Here is a 25,303-nt window from a genome sequence, read left to right as displayed (position 1 = left end):
ACGTCACAGTTACCATTCATATGGTTTTCAGACAGAGCCGCGCCCCAGGGACATGGCCCATCTGCCACCATCACTGATACAGGATCTACAGGCTATGTTGGCGGATTACCAGCAGGTGATCCCACCGCAACAGAATCAGCCGACAGGCCGGTACCTCAAATGGATCCTCCAGGTACACCAGCCGCTCAACTGCCAAGCCCAAGCACACCGGTGAATATTCCAAACCCTGGGCCAGTCGACCTTGGAGCACCATATGCCTCCTCTTCAGATGAGGATAGAGAGCAAGGTGAGCTGCCGGATGCAATCTCTGCTCCAGATCCATGGGACGATTATGTTATACCAACTCCCTCCCCTCCTCCGAATCTCCCATCAGATTCTCCTCTGGAGGATATTGGAGGATTTCATAACTCCATAATAGAGAACCCAATGGCGGACTTGTAGCGCTGCACCTCATGCTAGTTTCGTTAGTATGAAAGTCCTGCGCACTAACTCTCCAGCACCAGCTGTTGTTGGTGCCTCCGGGCATTTCATAACTTAGGGGCCGATTAGGATGGCGGTGAATCCGCATCCTCCGGGCCGGCGGAAGCCACCGCCGGCCTGGAGGATGCGGATTCACCGCAGCGGCCACAGAAAACACCCACCGCCAGATTAGGATGGTGGAGGGATTGCGGTGGGACCAGCGGCGGACGGCAGGTCCATCTGCCGCTGATCTGCGGGGTGTGGAGGGCTATTTGGTACGGTGTCTGCAAGACACAGTCAGCCAAATTACCATGTGCATTGAAACATGCTTTTCCACGGCGGCTTTTCCGCCGTGGAAAAGCATGTGCTCTTTGGTGTTTGGGGGCCCGTTGCGGGCCCCCAGGGTTTCGGGGGTGGGGAGTGCACATGGAGGGTACCTATGGTACCCCCCAGCATTTACATGCACAAAGCGGCAGGCACCGCGCGGTGCCTACCGCTTTGTGCATGTAAATGCAATGCATGCATTTTTAACCTTGCGGCGGTTAAAGATACGAGATGTAGGGTGGCGGTCACATCCTAATTGCACAGGAGGGACCGCCGCTGCCCCTGTGGACGGTCCCTCCACCTCAGGGGTGGCGGACGGACGCAGGTCCGTCCGCCATCCTAATAGGCCCCTTAATGCAAAGCTGCCCTCTGCATTAAGTTATGAAATCCTTAATTGGTAAAGCGGATGCACCAGATAATGAAGTTCAATCACTCTTGTAGTTTCAAAACCTTTATTTGTACTTATTTTTCTCTTTTTTTCCTCAATAACACATACAGCAGCCAACGCGTATCATTCCAAAACATTAGGAACTTCATCAGAGCTGAAAACTGACACAGGACTTTAACAGACACAATACTCAACCCTAAACACAACAATACAGTAAGGGCTTGACCGTGCCCCAAATGAGGATCATTTACGTAAAAAAGGATAATAGTATTTTGACATAAAATGTCAGGACCAAAAGGAAACAGAAGAAAAAACACCACATATTGGACGAAACATAACTGTCATAAAACAAATCACATAGAGCATGCCAATTGGGCTCATAAGTATCTCCTCGTTTAGATTTGTCCATAACAATAGTTAAAAACAACCACAAAAATGTTTGTTGTTTCCAAACGCAGGGGATTTTTTCAAAGCTTTTTTATACAAAAATGTTAAACCCATTGAAAAAAAGTGATATAAAGCAGATAAAACAGCCAAAAAAATAGTTGTTAAAAAAGTGACAAAAAACCACGAGAGTGAAGATAAAAAGTTAAAAAGCGGTGAATAGGTAAAACATTCCCACTCAAATAGATCACATCACTTTTGCGTCACCTGAGGGGTTTGTGTGTAGACAAGGGGTGATAAGGAAGAGATAACTCTCGATAACCTAGACATCATGTATTGTACCGGGGTCTCACCTTAAGAAAAATGATCATCTAAATCCTTTTACCGCGGCAGTCAGTGTAGTCAATCCAGCTTATTACGTCGGATGGTTTGGGAATTCCCAGGGCATCATCATGCCCGTAATCAAAAAACCTGATGTGGATAATACCATGTTATTATTAAACATATAAAGTGTCCACAGAACGGCCTGAAACACTGTATCAAGACGTCCATAGTCTTCATAAAACAAGCAAACTAGAGTGACCATGAGACCGCTGGGTTCAAAGCACTAAACCCAAGGTGCCCCATCCAAGTCAAGGAACGCAGTACCGGGTATGAAAGACAATTGTCAATTTTCAGTCCTGATGAAGTTCTTACTGTTTTGGAACTAAACGCGTTGGCTGACCTGTATGTGCTATTGAGAAAAAAAGAAAAGAATAAGTGCAAATAAAGGTTTTGAAACTACAAGAGTGACTGGACTTCATTATCTGGTGCACCCCCATCTGCTTCACCAATTAAGGATTTCATAACGTAATGCAGAGGGCAGCTAAGAGGTTTCATCTGCCTATTACGGTCAAATAGACCGAATGCTTTTTATAGGACTTTAAAGAAGACACAAGAAAGATGGTACATTCCATGGCAATTATAGATTTTATATGGCAGGAAGGCATCAAAATAATGAAGACACCAGCATCCATACCACCGGTGCTGCTCGTTATTGAGAAAAAGCATAGGATGCCAGAGGACTCTTCATCTTGCCTCATTGGTCACCCTAAGCCGGATTCAGTCATTTGTCAAGCGGCTCAAAGTTGCTCTAAAAACCATTCTACCCGATTGCCAGTCCTCCGAATAAGGAAGGGCGTAGGATGGACATTTTAGGGAAACATTTCTCTTCTATGGCAGCAGTAACAATTAGGGCAGCAAATTCTTTAGCCATTATCAGCTGCTATGTCTGCCAAATGTGGTCAGACATGGCAGGTTTAGTAGACCTTATCCCTGAAGATAAGAGACAAGAAGCACGAAAGATACTAGTGGAAGGTGAGCCTGCAGCTTCAGAAACCATTGATTGTGGCCTTGGTGTAGCCAATACTGGTTTAGGCAACTGGTGGGAGCTGCTGTGCTCAGACAGCAAGGATGGCTGAAAGCGACCACCTTAAGACCTGAGGTGCAGACAAAGGTTATGAATAAGGCTTTCGATGGTGCGTCCCTCTTCGAAAGCACATTGAGGAGGCGCTGTTAGTGATTAAAAATGACACGGACACTGCGAAGTCGTTAGGTGTATTACAGTACAGGAAGGTGCCTTTCAGAGTTGCTAGGGGGTGAGGATTTGCCCCTTACAAAGGAGGTTACCAGAGCGCTTGGCAGTATCAGCCATACCAGTCTCAATACCAACAATCCTACAATCCTCCACCGTCAGTCATCTACAGCTGGTTTCTCTCGCCAGAAAGGCCAGTAACGAATGCCTCAACAAGGTTGTGACTCCGGCAGGAAACAATGATCACACCAGGGCACCAGCCTCCCTCCCCTCCCAACTTATGGGTGTGAAGATTTCCAGCTATGTCGACCAGTGGTGCGAAATAACAACGGATCCCTGGGCGCTGGACCTTGTCACCAACGGTCACACTCTTGAATTCATTCAGCGCCTGCCAACTACTCCACCCAAGCATGCCCCCCTTCGTCTTCATTTATTACGCAAAGAGGCTTTGGTTATGCTCGCCATAGGAAAAATAGAATAAGTCCAGATGTCGCAAATGGGAGAAGGTTTTTATTCAGGTTTTATCCTTCTTCTTTTTTTTTTTTTTTCAGTTTAGTAAAGTTTTATTTTGTTTAAAAAAAAAAGTACAGCATAATATAACAGCATGACAAAAATCAGAACCAATATGAGAGAACAATGAGAGATAGATGGAGAGGAAAAATGGTTCAGATAAATTATGAAAAGGAAGAAAATGGAAGAAAGAGAGAAAGAAAAGAAAAGAAAAGAAAAAAGAGGGGGAGAGAGAAAGAGGGAGGGAGGGTTAGGGAGGGGGATAAGAGGATAAGAAGGTAGAGAAAGGCAGCCAGGTAAGGTCAGACTTAATTTTTAAAGTGACAGAAGAAGAAGAAGCAATTGCAATTCTGTGCTCATCACATATGAAATTCCACCATGTATGCACAGACAATTTAGTGTTATCCTTCCAACAAGACAAAATTACTTTGAAAGCAGTTGCAATGAAAAGATCAAATAATTTAGCATTATATGAATGTAAGTCTAAAACATCAGATAGGGAACCTAAAAAAACGTGCAGCGCTGAGAATGGTTCAGAAAAATGAAAAATACGCATGCAATAATCCCAAACTGAGCTCCAAAAAGTAAGAACAGAGGGGCAATCAAATAAGAGGTGTTTGAGTGTGCCAGGGTGAGAGGAACAGGACCAACAAAGGGGGGAGGATGAAGGGGAGAATTTTGTTATGCTTACAGGGGTAATAAGAGCTCTATGGTATAGAAAAAAAAGTGATTGAGTAATACGAGCTGAATTCGAAGTCTTAAACAATTTACACCATAAGCGATCCCAAACATCAACAGATAACGAGAAAGATAAATCAGTTTCCCAAACAGTTTCAGTAATGGTTTTAGGTCTAAGACCAACATTATCTAATAACAGTTTATAAATTAGAGCAGCTTTGGGGATTTGTTGAGTAAACAAAGGATATAGAGGAGTGGAAGGAGTAAGGGAAGGAAGGAGATCAAAAGTAGGAAGGGTAGATAAATGAGATAAAATGGCAGAAGTAATAATGTCATATTCTTTGCGAAAATGTACAGGTAAATCAAACATGGTTTGCATTACAGAAAATGAAATAATGGAGGAATCAGAGAAAAATTGGTATACAAACATAATATCCTTTTCTTTCCAATACTTGAAATAAAAAGATTTACCCTTATACTTAAGATATTTGTTATACCATACACTAGAGGAAAGAAAACATTGTAAGGGGGATGAATCTTTCGAGAATACAGTGTGCAGTAGAGTATGTGAGTATTTCAGTACAGGGTGAGTAGTCATGAATGAACAATTTGACATAAAAAGAGATTGTTGGAAAGTAAAATCTTTTAACAAGGACCGTTCGACTGCAATCCATCTGGGCAGAGGGGTATCATTAAAATTGAAAGCCAATGAGAAAGCTTGTTTTATTAAAAAGGCAGAGTGGTATGACTGAAAGTCAGGAAAGCGAACCCCACCTTCAGATTTCGGGCGTATAAGTTTATGTAAAGCAATACGAGGTCTTTTATTATTCCACAAAAATTTGGAGCAGATGGAGTTCAGCCGGTTGAAATATAATTTAGGGATTTTCACTGGGAGCATGGAGACAGTGTACAAAATATGTGGGGAAATCATCATTTTAATGGTGTCTAAACGACCCCACCATGAAAGAAAAAGGGGAGACCATGATTGAAGAAGTGATTGAATTTTTTGAGTAAGAGAGGTAAAGGTCAGTTTAAGTGTTTCACCTAAGGTAGATGAGAACCAAATACCCAAGTATTTGATCTTGGAGGGACACCAGGCAAAATCAGTTGATGCAAACATATATTGGTAACAGGATGAGTTTAAGGGAGATTAAGCTTATAGCCAGAAACAGAGGAGTATAAGCGGACTTCTTCTAAAAATGGAGGGAGGGAAGAGACAGGATTAGCCATGTAAACCAGGACATCATCGGCATAGGCCGAAATTTTTGTCTCAAACGATGACATTTTGAACCCATTAATTAGGGGGTTAGAGCGGATTTTAATGAGGAAGGGTTCAAGGCAAAGAATAAAAAGTAAAGGGGAAAGGGGGCAGCCTTGTCTCATTCCTCTGGATAAGGGGAAAAATTTTGAGAATTGATTATTAACAAAAACACTTGCACGAGGAGCAAAATAGAGTAGTTTAACTAAGGAAATGAAAGAGGGGCCAAACCCAAACCATTGTAATGATTTAAACATGAAATTCCAATTAATACGGTCAAACGCTTTCTCAGCGTCCAGGGATAAGGCAGCAAGGGGGGCTTTAAATCGTTTACTATGTGAAATAATATTGGCAAAAACACAGGCATTATCAGCAGCAAGTCTACCTTTCACAAAACCAACTTGATCAGTGCTGATTAGCAGAGGGATAAGGGATTCAAGGCGGGCAGCTAAAATTTTGGCAAAAATTTTACAATCGTAATTAATGAGGGAGATGGGACGAAAGTTTTTACACAAGGAATGGTCTTTGTCAGGCTTGGGGATTATGATTATTAGGGCATCCAAAAAGGATCCAGAGGCTTTGGCATTAGTAATAAAGGAGTTGAAAAGTTGTAAAAGATGAGGAACAAAAATAGAGTGCATGGTGGAGTAAAATTCAATTGGGAGACCATCTGGGCCAGGGGCTTTCGATTTCTTTAGGGAAGTAATTGCCTTGAGAATTTCCTGAGGAGTAATTTCAGTCTCTAGTTGATGGAATTCGGTAGGGAGAGATAGGGGAGGGGGTAGGTCTTTGAAAAAACGGGAGAGGTCATCATCTTCAGGATGCGTATCATCAGTATACAGGAGTTTATAGTAGTTATGGAATACTTGTGCAATATCCTCATCAGAAGAAACCAGTGTGTTGGTTACTTCGTTGAGAATGGGGCCAATTGATTTTCGTTCAGATTTAATTTTGAGATAATTTGCTAGCATTTTTCCAGCTTTATTCTGACCCCCATGAAATTTAGATTTAATCTTCAAAAGGGTGTTACAAGCTTCAACCGTGGCAATTTGATTGAGGTCAGATTTGGCTTTGATAAGTTGGAGGAGAGCGTCAGGATTCTTGGAAGAAAAGTAAGAGTGTTCTAGGGTCTTGATGTTGGAGAGTTGGGCGATATATTTAGCGCGGTTGAGTTTCTTTTTTTTAGATACATAAGAAATTGTGAAACCACGTAAGGCAGCTTTAAAGGCATCCCAATTATTCGAAACTGACGTGTCAGTAGGTAAATTGAGGGAAAAGTATTCAGAGATGAAATCTTGAACTTTAGACATAAAAACAGAATCGGAGAGAAGGAAAGTGTTAAATTTCCATCGATTAAAAGAGGAGGAGGTTTGGGTTAGGTCAAAAGTGGCATAAACAGGTGCATGGTCCGACAAAAAAATAGAACCAATTTCGTACTTCTGAATCGCAGGGAGAAGGGATTTGCTGACGAGAATATAGTCGATTCTGGACCTGGTGTGGTGAACATTGGAGTAAAATGTATATTCGAGTGAGTTCGGATTGCATGTTTTCCACACATCGAAAAGGGGACGTGAGGCAATGGCTGATTGAAAGGATTTATGTGTCTTATCAGGCTGGAATTTGGAGGAAGATAGTCTATCTGAAAAGGGATCTAACCATTGATTAAGGTCACCAGCTATGATAATGTTAGGGCAGTCAATGGAGGAGATGAGGATTTTGATGTCAGACCAAAATTTAGGATCTGGTCGGACAGGCCCATAAATATTTAGGAGCACCATCGTTTTGTTTTGTATAACCACTTTTGACATAACCCAGCGACCTTCATCATCCGATTGAGAAGATAGAATTTGAACATCCAAACCTTTACGAAATAGTATAGCAACACCACCTTTTTTATCAACAGCAGGAGAAAATACAACTTGACCCACCCAAGCCCTCTTAAGTTTCAACGATTCAACATCTGTACAATGAGTCTCTTGGAGAAAAGCAATCTGAGCATTTAACTTGGATAAGTGGGACAGTACCTTTTGACGTTTAACAGGGTTTCCAAGACCACGAACATTCCACGTTACAAAATTACACATGATGGGAGGTAAGGTAGGAGGATAACATCTGGGTCCAATACACTGCAGGTGAACAACTACAAGGAGAGACAGTGGAGACAAACATGTTATAAATGAGAATCAAATACCAAATATGAACAAAGGCAAGGAAAATCGGGTAAATATAGAGAGACAGTAGACGAATGAGCATTTCAAGCATAAGGAAAAAAGAAGGGGAGCAATGAAAAGTACGGGATTTAACAATAAGAAAGGAAGATAGGTATACAAAGAAGAGCACGGAACATAAATGAACAAGGGGAAAACATGCATGGCCTGTGAAAAGAAGAAAGAGAGAAGAAAGAAAGAGAAGGAGAAAGATAACAAACAGATCAGGGCAAAGAAGCCAGATCTGAGAGAAAAGAGAATACCGAGACATTAGGAGCATGGAGACGCCGGCGAAGGCGCCAACCCCACAGAGCGAGAAAAACGCGGGAATATAGATAGGAGATAAACAAAAAGAAGAGATGTCGTAGTAAAGAATTACAAGGAAGAGACCAGGACAAGGCCACAACAGTCGTCAAGACATAAGATAAGTGAATGCAGAAAATAGAAAAGAATTATTTTCAGTCATTGGTGTCCATAGTGGAAGCAGAAGCAGAGACATTTTGGAGATACTCTCGAAGCTTCTGAGGATCATCAAATGTACGGGAACGACCATTGTGAGTTATTTTGCAGAGACAAGGATGTAGGATTCCATATTGAATGTTCAAGTCCCTCATACGTGGTCGTAGATTAAGGAACTCCTTGCGACGTGCATTCGTGGCGTTTGATAAGTCCTGGGCAATAAAGATGGTATGGCCCGACCAAATGAGGCGACGTTTTAGTCTTGCAGCTTTAAGAACAGTCATCAATTCGGTGAATTCAAGAAAAAGCAGGATAATACCTCTAGGTTTGGTTGGGTTGGATGTAGGACGACCCAAACGGTGAGCACGCTGTATGTTTAGAGGAGTAGATTCTGGTTGGAGTTCCAAAAGTTCATAGAGGAATTTGCGGACGAAGGACACCATGTCGGCCCCCTCAAGGGACTCCGGAACACCATAAATACGGAGGTTATTCCTCCTGTTACGATTTTCAAGGTCCTCTGTATGAAGTTTCAACTGCTGTATCTCTTTTTCAAGAATAGGAATTTTCGTAGATACATCCAGGACGTCACTGATGCGTTGTTCTAGTTGCAAAACCTTGTTCTCCATGACAACCCAACGATCTTCTATCTGCTTGAGCTTCTCGTTAGTTGCCAACATAAATGGTTGTAAGCCACGAACCTCTTCTAGAATGGAATCCAGCACAGGGTTCGGAGAGGTGCGAATTGGAGATGGAGGGTCATTCTTAAGGCGTTTCGGTTTGGTACCGGTGACAGACGATCTCGCATGACCCGCGTCCTGAGACATGATGCCAGCAGAGGGGCAAACTAGGAGGACCGCAGGGATGTAAGCCACACCGCAATAGCCAAAAAGTTGAGACCCTGTATGTAGAGCTAGAAGAGGCGCTGGAAGGAAGAGGTCATATAAGTGGCAATAAGGAGCAATGGAGAAGCAATAACTCAAACTCACAGGACATACGTCGAAATGGAGCGAAAATAATTCAATACGCAGTCAAAAAACCATCCAGGAATATGGCAGTATAGAAACAGCAAAGCGTCCATATTAAATGAGACCCAAGGGGATCAATTGATATTCCACAGAGGATTGTAAGTAAATGAGAGGAAGGTGTTGAACATTGCGCAGGAAACACCACAAAATGGCCGCCGCTATGCAGAATTAATATAATTAGAAGCTATGAAGAGAACTGTGGCGCCAAAAGTCATGGAGGTAGAGTAGGAGCATAATGGATGTTCCCTACAACATACCTTATCAAAATATGTCCATTGGTTGCAGCAGGAGGACAACGGGCTGTTGAGGCGGCAAAGGTGAAAGGAAAACGGAACGCGAGCTCGGCGGCACAAAATGGCGGCCGCTCGCGTCCCGCAGCAGCCGAGGGATACTCAGCGGTAAAACTTGTCGAGAGCGGCAATTAGGAGAGCCGCTGCATCGCGCAACACACAGGGACCATGTTCCCCCGTGCAGGGATGCGATTTGCTGGTCTCCGCATGCGAGGAAAGTATCGGGAAAACAGCTGCAGTTCCCGCGTCGTCACGGAGCTCACGGAGGCAGCGCCATTACTCGCCGGCGCGTAAGCCATGCCCCCCAGGTTTTATCCTTCTAAAAAAGAAATCAGGAGAATGGAGACCGATAATGGACCTGAGGAATCTCAACAAGTTTTTCAAGAAACAAACGTTCAGAATGGTAATGCTTTCCGATATCCTAGGCCGCTTGAACGAAGGGGACTTCATGACCTCGCACAACATCGAAGGTGCACATTTTCATACCCCAATCCATCCAAAGCATCGAAAATTCCTAAGATTTCCGGTGGCTGGTGCCCACTACCAATACAAAGTTCTTCCGTTTGGTCTCAAATCGGCACCAAGGATCTTCACCAAGTGCCTGGCGCCCATAGCAGCAGCCCTCCGATCTCAAGGACTTCAAGTATTCCTGTATCTCGATGACTGGCTGCTCAAAGCACCAACAGCACAGGAAGACAGGCAAGCTATAAGCACCTGTTTACACATGTTCAGGACTTTGGGACTCACGGATGAAACAAAGATTTCTCTCTGTTTACAAAGTCAAGCACCTGCCTTCACATGTTTAGGACTTTGGGACTCACTGTAAACAAAGAAATCTTTATTTCATCCAAGTCAAGGGGACGGCGAAGGTCGAAGACACAAAGCGGGGCTCCCCCTTTGCTAGTCATCTTGCAGCAGGACTTGGTGCAGGTCAAGGTCCTCTCGCAGCAGGACTTGGAGCAGGTCAAGGAGGACCTGAGGGTCGGAGCTCGCCCGCACTGTGTTCGCTCCATTGGGGCACACACAGGAGCTGACTGCTGGGCTCAGAGCGTTTGCTGTGCTGGGCACTCCTCCATTCACAAGTGATTGAGCGTGAGCACTACGCCGGCCACAAGTGTGAGATCAACTACAGCTAGGGCATATTTGTCTGAATTGGCCACCCGGTCACGACGGTGAGTGGCGAGGCTGGTTTGCGGCTCGGTCTGGTCGGCAGCCTTCTGTTGGCGTGCTGTGAGACCGGAGCACTTGCTGCATGGAGCCCCTTGACGTGATTCCGCCCATCACGAGCATTGTCCCAAAGAGCCGTATTTTTTAAACAGCCGCTCGTTCCACACCGAGAGCATGAGCTTGGATTACTCCCAGCTTTTGCTAGGCTATATATATATCTTGAGGCAATTTCACATTATGCGACTAGATCTCAGAGTTACGGGGATTTCTCATTCCTAGGCTCTGCCGCCTGTTCACCAACACAGGTTCCCACTCCCCCTTAAAGAGTCCTGCAGCGATTTGATGGGGATTTTATTAGGAGACTCTCATTTACTGAATCGTCTGGCTACAGCTGCCCAGATGCATGCAAAGTGGCAGCTGCATCTATTATCGGCTCCATTAATTAAGGGTCTGCTCTCAGCCTGTTGTTTTAGGCAAGAAGAGACATTGTTCTGCCCCAGAAGCGAACCACAGAGGAAGCGGAGAAGGACAAAGCATACACACCATTTACAGAAATTGAAATATGACTATTACCCTATTGGGCCAGCGAAACGAAAGATACATAGGACTTCCTTGTATGGCTCTAACATCCACTATGAAAGGGGTAGCTATTTGGACTGTCTCCCTCACACTGGACTAGCTCTAGAAGTCGCTATCTAACACCTTTCCGTTTTTCCTCTCCTCATGCACACAGTGAGAATTTCTATTCTGACACAGCCCCTCATCTTTTACACAACTTTAGTGGGGCATTCGCCTCCTAAATCCGACTCATCTGTTATTCCACACTTCCCCTCTATCCTTAATCGACACAAACACCCCATTGTCTTAACTCCTCCTCCCCATCTCACGCCTACTCTCTACCTTCACAAGCACACCCCCTCACAGCATAGGTCCCCCGCATTTGTCCCACTCCCACATCCATGCATAACGCCCTATACCACTCTATCCCCGCCAACAAGCGCCAACCCCACTATGGAACGCACAGGCTTACATACCTACACCATTAACTACCCCCAACCTCTCGAAAAAAGCAGCCAAACGCTTTAAACACCATCTATTAAAATCACACCCCGAAACCCCTATCTCAGACCCCTATTTCTCAACTAACAAAGGGCGCATAATCACAGACATTATTTTGTACTCCAAAAGAAGAGGACAATGGAGGAAGGCCTTCCTCACCCTGTTCCCAATCTCCTCTACCAGGAAACCTGCACATGGCCTCACAATTTCTATCTCCCCTTCCCCAATCTACAAAGCCGCAACAACAATCACAATGGGATTATCCTCATGCAATCAGCGGACCGTAGCTTAAACCTGCTGAACAGCATTTTCCCCATCATCATGGACAAAATGGTAAAGTCCTACCCCACCTCTCATGGGGCCCTACCACTGGCACACACCCTAACACCCCCCACCATTCTCAGAGTACTCCCGTCTGTTGACAACCTCTACATCTACACCCAATGCCAGGGATACCCCCTCTTCCCCGCCCGATTCCCTTACACATCACCCCCCTCTTACTACTCTACCTACTTTTAAACCCATTCCAGATTCAGCAGCCTCCCCTGGAAATGACATACACCCCCCCATCTCCATCCCTTCCACCGGCATAACCAACACTCCCACAACACCAATCCACACCTCACACCACTATGATACTTACAGCGCTGCCCCCCACCCGTCTTCCCCCCCATGCTCCGGATAAGCAACTAGGCAGGAGGCAGCACAATGAGCCAGACTGCGTGCTACCCTCATACCACCAACGGGACGCAAACACCCCTCCCCTACACTCACTCCAAACATCAAGCATGCTACTACCCTCTCCAGACCCTAGATTTGATGAGATTCTACTCTCTTTACGGCAAGTCAAAGAGGACCTACAAGTCCTATGTGAATTGCTTCTTCACCATCCCTCGATCAATAGATCTGTACAAGAAATCAGGACAAACTTTCACACTTATCACTCCAAACTCACTCCAAAATTACCACCCCCTAGGTGGAGATCAGTTCCTCGCCATAATACCTCACCCTGCCCAATCCGAAGGATCCACCACAATCCAACCTTAACACAATGCCTCTGGACTATTTCCATAAACAATCTCTAATCCAAACCATTTCTTCTAATACTCACAGACTCCCAAAACATAATCCCAGCGGTATAAGCGAAAACAACCTGAGTCAAGTTCCCTTTATACAGGAACCTAACTCAACCCTCATCAAGCCCAATCTGAAATGTTTACTGCTAAATTGCAGATCTGCATCAAGACATGCAGCTGATCTAGCTGATCTCATACTTACGAACACTGTATACTTTTGTACAAACAATGGCAATAGAGTTAATGACCTTATTTTCTACACTAAGAAAAGAGCATGTTGGCGCAAAGTCCTCTACTCTATGCTCCAAAAATCAGGTACCATGAAAACTCCTCACGGTCTCAAACTTACAACAGCTCCTTAGTCAAGGCTCAACGCCAATGCCACCATCACCCAATATACCAATGGGATAATCTTGTTCCAAGCTTCTAATGCCAATCTAATCAAGATAGCTACTATCTTCCTGTTACTCAAAAAGGCGGTCTCGGCGAAACCCAATGACACCTACTCTCACCCCACAAGCATTCTGGTCATCACCAATCCTCCCCCCACCTCTCTGGGGAGGCCCTCACTTCATCGAAATCACTCTTCTCATTTAGATGAGCACAGAGCTACATTGTCACCTGTTAATGTGCCCCAACCCTCTAGACCCCCGACTCAGATGGTGAAAGACATTACGGGTTCACTCTGCGCACAGCCAGCCAGTTCGATTCCATCTGTCCCTCGCTTAGAGAGATCCCTGTGTGACCTACCGCCATTTCCTTCTTTGTTGATTGATCACCCCTCTCCCCAAGCCTCACACTACGCTGGTGAATGGACAAATGCCCTCCACGGACCACAATCGGTCAAACCCACTTTTTCCTGCCTTGACCCTACCTGACCCTCAGTTCAATGGTTATATTACCCTTGCAAATGCTCCAACTTTGATATCCAAATGTCATGGAACTCAGCTAGCCCCAAATGATGAACTCCCTCCCAAGGAACCACTCCCCTGCCGTGGACTCCACAGGCCTACACCGAGGCCCACTTTCTCAACTCGTTTTCCCAACTCACCCTTTACCCCTTTCAGACTTGGTTGCGTACCTAGAAGATATATCTCTCCAGCTGCACATTCTAACCACTGAACTTCATGACTTGAAAGCCTTCTCAAACTATCTTTTCCCGGTGATCCGCTCCTTCCTCCTTCCTTCTGCGAATCTAACTAGAGCCCCACCTAGTGTTCGTGAACGCATAGGCCAGTTTTTAGCCCCCCTCCGTCTCACAAACCATTCCCTTAGCCAACACACCATCCCGCCCCAGAAGATTTGAGACCTATCTGGCACCCAATGATCTCATTGACCTTCACAACTCATACTCTACCAGGGCCAACTCCAACATGATCCCGCCGAGACAAATCCAAACCATCCATTCTAACCCGCACAGAGAACCTGCTCACAATCTTAGAGGCTTAAATAAAGACAACCTCATGAGAGTGAACGTCATCCAGACTCCTTCCCCCACAAATCCATCACGACTTAAATGTCTACTACTCAATTGCAGGTCAGCCAGTAAACACGCCTCCGACATCTTTGACCTCATCCTACACAAAGACTTAGACATTTTCATCCTCACTGAAACTTGGCTAAAACCTGCTTCCACTCCCTTCTTAGACCGCCTAGTACCGCCTACTCACAACATAATTAGGCTAGACAGAGCCCAGAAGCTGTGGGGGGCCTAGCCTGTATTCATAGGATCACACTCTCGATTTCTCACTTGGAGTCATATTCGCCCTCATCCTGTGAATACCTTTGTCTTAACAATTCAAGCAATAACATGCCCGTTTGCAAACTTCACACTTTTTATAAGCCCCCCCTCCCCCCCCCCCCGAGACAATCTCCCCTTCATCGAGCAACTAATGGAAGTCATCGCCGGCAATGTCGGCTCAGCCGTGTCCCAAATCTTTCTGTGATTTCAACCTTCACTGGTCTTACCCCAATGACCACACAGTAACTTGACTTAAAGGATTTTTGAAGTATCAAGAATTGATTCAGCACTGCGACCAACCACCGCATAATAAAGGTGAAATTCTAGACCTCATTTTCTCGAGGAGGAAAACCATCACATCTGATACCATTACCCCTTGCGACTGGTCCGACCACCACTGCTTCTTCTTTTATATTAACAGGGTGGTGACGTTGAGGAAGACTCAGCCAACAAAATCAAAGATCTGGAAAAGGGACCTCAGACCAATAAACTCAATCAAACTAGCAGCCCATTGTAAATCTGCCCTCTCCTCCCAAGCTCACCTGGTTGAGGTTCAGTTACTCACTGGCGCTTACTATCTCCAACATCATGGATGACATTGCACCACTCCAACAAAAAAATTTCAACAAAAATATCAAAACCATGGTACAACGACAATTTTAACTCTGAACGCCGCAACCTTAGGGCAGCTGAACGCTCCTTCAGATTCAAACCCTCCCTGGAACAACTAATACTCCTTAGAGACGTTAGGAGCTTCTACAACAAACAAATCAAGAGCGCTAAGGCAGACTACTTCAGAGACCAACTTGATCAAGCTGCAAACCGACCCAAGAAACTTTTTGAATTGGTCAAACAGCAATCAGTGGTAGGTCCAAACCACTCTGATGCCAGAGGCAGCCCACCCTTCAATGAACTTGCTGCTTTCTTCACTGAAAAATCAAGACTCATCACCATTGATCTCGCATCTAAGAAGGCTCTACTGCCATCCTCTGGGTCCGCACCACCCCTTGACCTCTTAGAAAAGCACAAACCTATCTGCCTGAACACTAAGAACAATGTGTCATGGGGCACCTTTACCCCATTCAGTGAAAAAGACATCAACAAGATTCTTCATAACCTCAACCCATCTAACCACTTCAGTGACCCGTTGCCCCGAGCCATCTTCAAAGAAATCAAGAATGTACTCATCCCCACCTGGACAAGGATTGTAAACGCTTCTTTATCACAAGGCACGATCCCAGACTGCCTAAAAGCAGCTCATGTGTCACCTATATTAAAAAAAACTAATGCAGATACAACCAACCTCAATAATTTCCGCCCTATCTCCAACATCCCCTCCCTAGCCAAACTACTAGAAAAATGCGTACAATCCCAATTTGTGCCCACATAGAGAATTTTCAACTGCTTGACCAGCATCAATCCGGCTCTTGGAAAGGGCACAGTACAGAATCGGCTCTCACGCACATTATTGATGACATTTTAAAAATGCTTGACCAAAATGCTTTCTGCCTTCTAATCCTCCTTGACCTTTCCTCCACATTCGACACAGTTAATCATGACAACCTCTTATCCATTCTGAAGAACAGGATGGGTTTCTCTGGTCAGGTATTACAATGGTTCTCGTCCTTCCTCCAACACAGTTCATAAAGAATCAAGGCAAATCACTCCCTTTTCCAGCCCTCTCCAGTACTCACGGGTGTCCCCCAAGGGTTCGCTCTATCTCCTATCCTCTTCATTTTCCTGGAACCACAAGCTAATTCACTAAATACCACAAACATTATCTTCCATATGTGTGCAGAAACACAACTTTATTTGAAAATCTCATCTCCGGAGATCATCATCTCGCTCATGATTACCCTAACGTCTACTCAAAATTGGTTAACTGGGAACCATCTCCTACTCAACACCTCCAAAACTGAATTTCTTCTCATCTCTTCTCCGAACCACATCCCCAAGCTAGACCTTTGGCTGAATCAACTCTCTGCTTTCAACTGCACCCCTCTCATCATAGACTCAGCCAAATTTCTCGGTATCACCCTGGACAAGCACTTGAATATGAAAAATCATATCAGCAATGTGTGTAAGGGAGCTAATCACTTGCTGAGGACACTTAGAAATAACAAACCATTCCTCCCGCAAAAGGATTTCAAGCAGATGGTACAAGCTCTGCTCTTGCCGAGACTAGACTATGGATGCACTGCGCTCTGTGGTCTTCCCAAATACTATGGGCATCACTGAACGTTGCGGCCAGACTGGTCACAGGTACCAAACGAAATGAGCTCATATCCACAATCCTAAAATCTTTCAAATGGTTGCCTTACAAAGCTCGAATTCAGTTAAAGATTGCTGTTCTGGCGCACAAAGCTCTGCATTTCAAAGCTCCCAGGTAACTAGCGCAAAAGCTTGAATTATCCTGTGGTGGGAGAGCCTCAAGAAGTGCAGACACTTTCCTCCCGAAACCACTCATCCTTAGCAAAAAGTGATCTTGTCACCGAGCCTTCCCCGGAGCTGCCCCAAAGATATGGAACGCTCTTCCACCGGATGTACGCAGAATCTTTTCAACAACTGCTTTCAAATTGGAAGCCAAAAGATTCCTAATAAACAAATTCTTACCTTAAGTTGGCCTAGGTTTCTCCTGCTGGAATTCATTGATCCATTCATACAATCACTGTACCTTATTTGATGCTGCTCAAATTCATTGATCCATTGATACAACCATTGTACCTCATTTGATGCTGCTCTTCTTTACAACAAGGGGTGGTGAGGGACAGAGTCTCTGAATTAAACAGAATACTCTCACCCAGTCAAGAGATCAGGGCTAGATCCAACACCGTTTTTTAGCTCACTGCACCATCCCAGTTTCAGAACCTGGCTGTATGCAAATTAGTCTGTTCCTGTCCCAGTGCATGATGGGAACAGGGAAAACCAAACTACAAAAGCCAATTCTTACACTGGGAAGGAAACAAGCTACCGGGGACCGGTTTCTGGCATTTCAGCCTCTTCGGCCCGGCTTGCTTGAATCCTGATGGTGCAATGAGCAAGGGACTCACATCTGAGTATACCCTTCCACGCTTAGGGTGGACAAAAATATTTACAACAAGGGGTGGTGAGGGACAGAGTCTCTGAATTAAACAGAATACTCTCACCCAGTCAAGAGATCAGGGCTAGATCCAACACCGTTTTTTAGCTCACTGCACCATCCCAGTTTCAGAACCTGGCTGTATGCAAATTAGTCTGTTCCTGTCCCAGTGCATGATGGGAACAGGGAAAACCAAACTACAAAAGCCAATTCTTACACTGGGAAGGAAACAAGCTACCGGGGACCGGTTTCTGGCATTTCAGCCTCTTCGGCCCGGCTTGCTTGAATCCTGATGGTGCAATGAGCAAGGGACTCACATCTGAGTATACCCTTCCACGCTTAGGGTGGACAAAAATATTTACAACAAGGGGTGGTGAGGGACAGAGTCTCTGAATTAAACAGAATACTCTCACCCAGTCAAGAGATCAGGGCTAGATCCAACACCGTTTTTTAGCTCACTGCACCATCCCAGTTTCAGAACCTGGCTGTATGCAAATTAGTCTGTTCCTGTCCCAGTGCATGATGGGAACAGGGAAAACCAAACTACAAAAGCCAATTCTTACACTGGGAAGGAAACAAGCTACCGGGGACCGGTTTCTGGCATTTCAGCCTCTTCGGCCCGGCTTGCTTGAATCCTGATGGTGCAATGAGCAAGGGACTCACATCTGAGTATACCCTTCCACGCTTAGGGTGGACAAAAATATTTACAACAAGGGGTGGTGAGGGACAGAGTCTCTGAATTAAACAGAATACTCTCACCCAGTCAAGAGATCAGGGCTAGATCCAACACCGTTTTTTAGCTCACTGCACCATCCCAGTTTCAGAACCTGGCTGTATGCAAATTAGTCTGTTCCTGTCCCAGTGCATGATGGGAACAGGGAAAACCAAACTACAAAAGCCAATTCTTACACTGGGAAGGAAACAAGCTACCGGGGACCGGTTTCTGGCATTTCAGCCTCTTCGGCCCGGCTTGCTTGAATCCTGATGGTGCAATGAGCAAGGGACTCACATCTGAGTATACCCTTCCACGCTTAGGGTGGACAAAAATATTTACAACAAGGGGTGGTGAGGGACAGAGTCTCTGAATTAAACAGAATACTCTCACCCAGTCAAGAGATCAGGGCTAGATCCAACACCGTTTTTTAGCTCACTGCACCATCCCAGTTTCAGAACCTGGCTGTATGCAAATTAGTCTGTTCCTGTCCCAGTGCATGATGGGAACAGGGAAAACCAAACTACAAAAGCCAATTCTTACACTGGGAAGGAAACAAGCTACCGGGGACCGGTTTCTGGCATTTCAGCCTCTTCGGCCCGGCTTGCTTGAATCCTGATGGTGCAATGAGCAAGGGACTCACATCTGAGTATACCCTTCCACGCTTAGGGTGGACAAAAATATTTACAACAAGGGGTGGTGAGGGACAGAGTCTCTGAATTAAACAGAATACTCTCACCCAGTCAAGAGATCAGGGCTAGATCCAACACCGTTTTTTAGCTCACTGCACCATCCCAGTTTCAGAACCTGGCTGTATGCAAATTAGTCTGTTCCTGTCCCAGTGCATGATGGGAACAGGGAAAACCAAACTACAAAAGCCAATTCTTACACTGGGAAGGAAACAAGCTACCGGGGACCGGTTTCTGGCATTTCAGCCTCTTCGGCCCGGCTTGCTTGAATCCTGATGGTGCAATGAGCAAGGGACTCACATCTGAGTATACCCTTCCACGCTTAGGGTGGACAAAAATATTTACAACAAGGGGTGGTGAGGGACAGAGTCTCTGAATTAAACAGAATACTCTCACCCAGTCAAGAGATCAGGGCTAGATCCAACACCGTTTTTTAGCTCACTGCACCATCCCAGTTTCAGAACCTGGCTGTATGCAAATTAGTCTGTTCCTGTCCCAGTGCATGATGGGAACAGGGAAAACCAAACTACAAAAGCCAATTCTTACACTGGGAAGGAAACAAGCTACCGGGGACAGGTTTCTGGCATTTCAGCCTCTTCGGCCCGGCTTGCTTGAATCCTGATGGTGCAATGAGCAAGGGACTCACATCTGAGTATACCCTTCCACGCTTAGGGTGGACAAAAATATTTACAACAAGGGGTGGTGAGGGACAGAGTCTCTGAATTAAACAGAATACTCTCACCCAGTCAAGAGATCAGGGCTAGATCCAACACCGTTTTTTAGCTCACTGCACCATCCCAGTTTCAGAACCTGGCTGTATGCAAATTAGTCTGTTCCTGTCCCAGTGCATGATGGGAACAGGGAAAACCAAACTACAAAAGCCAATTCTTACACTGGGAAGGAAACAAGCTACCGGGGACCGGTTTCTGGCAGCTTGTCTCCTTTCTGGTGAAGAATTGGCTTGGTAGTTTAGTCTGCCCTGTTCCCATGATGCACTGGGCCAGGGACAGACTGATTTGCATATAGCCAGGTTCTGAGCTGGGATGGGGCAGTGAGATAAATAACGGTGATGGATCAAGCCCTGATCTTTGGACTGGGTAGGAGTGGTCTGTTTAACTCAGACACTCTGTTCATCACCACCCCCTTTTTGTAAATCGTTTTTGGCCACTATAGGTGTGGCAGGGTATACTCAGACATGAGTCCCTTTCTCACTGCTCCATCAGGATTCAAGCAAGCCGGGCCGAAGAAGGCTGAAATGCCAGAAACCGGTCCCCGGTAGCTTGTCTCCTTTCTGGTGAAGAATTGGCTTGGTAGTTTAGTCTGCCCTGTTCCCATGATGCACTGGGCCAGGGACAGACTGATTTGCATATAGCCAGGTTCTGAGCTGGGATGGGGCAGTGAGATAAATAACGGTGATGGATCAAGCCCTGATCTTTGGACTGGGTAGGAGTGGTCTGTTTAACTCAGACACTCTGTTCATCACCACCCCCTTTTTGTAAATCGTTTTTGGCCACTATAGGTGTGGCAGGGTATACTCAGACATGAGTCCCTTTCTCACTGCTCCATCAGGATTCAAGCAAGCCGGGCCGAAGAAGGCTGAAATGCCAGAAACCGGTCCCCGGTAGCTTGTCTCCTTTCTGGTGAAGAATTGGCTTGGTAGTTTAGTCTGCCCTGTTCCCATGATGCACTGGGCCAGGGACAGACTGATTTGCATATAGCCAGGTTCTGAGCTGGGATGGGGCAGTGAGATAAATAACGGTGATGGATCAAGCCCTGATCTTTGGACTGGGTAGGAGTGGTCTGTTTAACTCAGACACTCTGTTCATCACCACCCCCTTTTTGTAAATCGTTTTTGGCCACTATAGGTGTGGCAGGGTATACTCAGACATGAGTCCCTTTCTCACTGCTCCATCAGGATTCAAGCAAGCCGGGCCGAAGAAGGCTGAAATGCCAGAAACCGGTCCCCGGTAGCTTGTCTCCTTTCTGGTGAAGAATTGGCTTGGTAGTTTAGTCTGCCCTGTTCCCATGATGCACTGGGCCAGGGACAGACTGATTTGCATATAGCCAGGTTCTGAGCTGGGATGGGGCAGTGAGATAAATAACGGTGATGGATCAAGCCCTGATCTTTGGACTGGGTAGGAGTGGTCTGTTTAACTCAGACACTCTGTTCATCACCACCCCCTTTTTGTAAATCGTTTTTGGCCACTATAGGTGTGGCAGGGTATACTCAGACATGAGTCCCTTTCTCACTGCTCCATCAGGATTCAAGCAAGCCGGGCCGAAGAAGGCTGAAATGCCAGAAACCGGTCCCCGGTAGCTTGTCTCCTTTCTGGTGAAGAATTGGCTTGGTAGTTTAGTCTGCCCTGTTCCCATGATGCACTGGGCCAGGGACAGACTGATTTGCATATAGCCAGGTTCTGAGCTGGGATGGGGCAGTGAGATAAATAACGGTGATGGATCAAGCCCTGATCTTTGGACTGGGTAGGAGTGGTCTGTTTAACTCAGACACTCTGTTCATCACCACCCCCTTTTTGTAAATCGTTTTTGGCCACTATAGGTGTGGCAGGGTATACTCAGACATGAGTCCCTTTCTCACTGCTCCATCAGGATTCAAGCAAGCCGGGCCGAAGAAGGCTGAAATGCCAGAAACCGGTCCCCGGTAGCTTGTCTCCTTTCTGGTGAAGAATTGGCTTGGTAGTTTAGTCTGCCCTGTTCCCATGATGCACTGGGCCAGGGACAGACTGATTTGCATATAGCCAGGTTCTGAGCTGGGATGGGGCAGTGAGATAAATAACGGTGATGGATCAAGCCCTGATCTTTGGACTGGGTAGGAGTGGTCTGTTTAACTCAGACACTCTGTTCATCACCACCCCCTTTTTGTAAATCGTTTTTGGCCACTATAGGTGTGGCAGGGTATACTCAGACATGAGTCCCTTTCTCACTGCTCCATCAGGATTCAAGCAAGCCGGGCCGAAGAAGGCTGAAATGCCAGAAACCGGTCCCCGGTAGCTTGTCTCCTTTCTGGTGAAGAATTGGCTTGGTAGTTTAGTCTGCCCTGTTCCCATGATGCACTGGGCCAGGGACAGACTGATTTGCATATAGCCAGGTTCTGAGCTGGGATGGGGCAGTGAGATAAATAACGGTGATGGATCAAGCCCTGATCTTTGGACTGGGTAGGAGTGGTCTGTTTAACTCAGACACTCTGTTCATCACCACCCCCTTTTTGTAAATCGTTTTTGGCCACTATAGGTGTGGCAGGGTATACTCAGACATGAGTCCCTTTCTCACTGCTCCATCAGGATTCAAGCAAGCCGGGCCGAAGAAGGCTGAAATGCCAGAAACCGGTCCCCGGTAGCTTGTCTCCTTTCTGGTGAAGAATTGGCTTGGTAGTTTAGTCTGCCCTGTTCCCATGATGCACTGGGCCAGGGACAGACTGATTTGCATATAGCCAGGTTCTGAGCTGGGATGGGGCAGTGAGATAAATAACGGTGATGGATCAAGCCCTGATCTTTGGACTGGGTAGGAGTGGTCTGTTTAACTCAGACACTCTGTTCATCACCACCCCCTTTTTGTAAATCGTTTTTGGCCACTATAGGTGTGGCAGGGTATACTCAGACATGAGTCCCTTTCTCACTGCTCCATCAGGATTCAAGCAAGCCGGGCCGAAGAAGGCTGAAATGCCAGAAACCGGTCCCCGGTAGCTTGTCTCCTTTCTGGTGAAGAATTGGCTTGGTAGTTTAGTCTGCCCTGTTCCCATGATGCACTGGGCCAGGGACAGACTGATTTGCATATAGCCAGGTTCTGAGCTGGGATGGGGCAGTGAGATAAATAACGGTGATGGATCAAGCCCTGATCTTTGGACTGGGTAGGAGTGGTCTGTTTAACTCAGACACTCTGTTCATCACCACCCCCTTTTTGTAAATCGTTTTTGGCCACTATAGGTGTGGCAGGGTATACTCAGACATGAGTCCCTTTCTCACTGCTCCATCAGGATTCAAGCAAGCCGGGCCGAAGAAGGCTGAAATGCCAGAAACCGGTCCCCGGTAGCTTGTCTCCTTTCTGGTGAAGAATTGGCTTGGTAGTTTAGTCTGCCCTGTTCCCATGATGCACTGGGCCAGGGACAGACTGATTTGCATATAGCCAGGTTCTGAGCTGGGATGGGGCAGTGAGATAAATAACGGTGATGGATCAAGCCCTGATCTTTGGACTGGGTAGGAGTGGTCTGTTTAACTCAGACACTCTGTTCATCACCACCCCCTTTTTGTAAATCGTTTTTGGCCACTATAGGTGTGGCAGGGTATACTCAGACATGAGTCCCTTTCTCACTGCTCCATCAGGATTCAAGCAAGCCGGGCCGAAGAAGGCTGAAATGCCAGAAACCGGTCCCCGGTAGCTTGTCTCCTTTCTGGTGAAGAATTGGCTTGGTAGTTTAGTCTGCCCTGTTCCCATGATGCACTGGGCCAGGGACAGACTGATTTGCATATAGCCAGGTTCTGAGCTGGGATGGGGCAGTGAGATAAATAACGGTGATGGATCAAGCCCTGATCTTTGGACTGGGTAGGAGTGGTCTGTTTAACTCAGACACTCTGTTCATCACCACCCCCTTTTTGTAAATCGTTTTTGGCCACTATAGGTGTGGCAGGGTATACTCAGACATGAGTCCCTTTCTCACTGCTCCATCAGGATTCAAGCAAGCCGGGCCGAAGAAGGCTGAAATGCCAGAAACCGGTCCCCGGTAGCTTGTCTCCTTTCTGGTGAAGAATTGGCTTGGTAGTTTAGTCTGCCCTGTTCCCATGATGCACTGGGCCAGGGACAGACTGATTTGCATATAGCCAGGTTCTGAGCTGGGATGGGGCAGTGAGATAAATAACGGTGATGGATCAAGCCCTGATCTTTGGACTGGGTAGGAGTGGTCTGTTTAACTCAGACACTCTGTTCATCACCACCCCCTTTTTGTAAATCGTTTTTGGCCACTATAGGTGTGGCAGGGTATACTCAGACATGAGTCCCTTTCTCACTGCTCCATCAGGATTCAAGCAAGCCGGGCCGAAGAAGGCTGAAATGCCAGAAACCGGTCCCCGGTAGCTTGTCTCCTTTCTGGTGAAGAATTGGCTTGGTAGTTTAGTCTGCCCTGTTCCCATGATGCACTGGGCCAGGGACAGACTGATTTGCATATAGCCAGGTTCTGAGCTGGGATGGGGCAGTGAGATAAATAACGGTGATGGATCAAGCCCTGATCTTTGGACTGGGTAGGAGTGGTCTGTTTAACTCAGACACTCTGTTCATCACCACCCCCTTTTTGTAAATCGTTTTTGGCCACTATAGGTGTGGCAGGGTATACTCAGACATGAGTCCCTTTCTCACTGCTCCATCAGGATTCAAGCAAGCCGGGCCGAAGAAGGCTGAAATGCCAGAAACCGGTCCCCGGTAGCTTGTCTCCTTTCTGGTGAAGAATTGGCTTGGTAGTTTAGTCTGCCCTGTTCCCATGATGCACTGGGCCAGGGACAGACTGATTTGCATATAGCCAGGTTCTGAGCTGGGATGGGGCAGTGAGATAAATAACGGTGATGGATCAAGCCCTGATCTTTGGACTGGGTAGGAGTGGTCTGTTTAACTCAGACACTCTGTTCATCACCACCCCCTTTTTGTAAATCGTTTTTGGCCACTATAGGTGTGGCAGGGTATACTCAGACATGAGTCCCTTTCTCACTGCTCCATCAGGATTCAAGCAAGCCGGGCCGAAGAAGGCTGAAATGCCAGAAACCGGTCCCCGGTAGCTTGTCTCCTTTCTGGTGAAGAATTGGCTTGGTAGTTTAGTCTGCCCTGTTCCCATGATGCACTGGGCCAGGGACAGACTGATTTGCATATAGCCAGGTTCTGAGCTGGGATGGGGCAGTGAGATAAATAACGGTGATGGATCAAGCCCTGATCTTTGGACTGGGTAGGAGTGGTCTGTTTAACTCAGACACTCTGTTCATCACCACCCCCTTTTTGTAAATCGTTTTTGGCCACTATAGGTGTGGCAGGGTATACTCAGACATGAGTCCCTTTCTCACTGCTCCATCAGGATTCAAGCAAGCCGGGCCGAAGAAGGCTGAAATGCCAGAAACCGGTCCCCGGTAGCTTGTCTCCTTTCTGGTGAAGAATTGGCTTGGTAGTTTAGTCTGCCCTGTTCCCATGATGCACTGGGCCAGGGACAGACTGATTTGCATATAGCCAGGTTCT

Source organism: Lissotriton vulgaris, chromosome 9 (genome assembly GCF_964263255.1).
Source record: "Lissotriton vulgaris chromosome 9, aLisVul1.2, whole genome shotgun sequence".
Taxonomy (NCBI): domain Eukaryota; kingdom Metazoa; phylum Chordata; class Amphibia; order Caudata; family Salamandridae; genus Lissotriton; species Lissotriton vulgaris.
Note: the sequence above shows the minus strand (reverse complement) of the source record.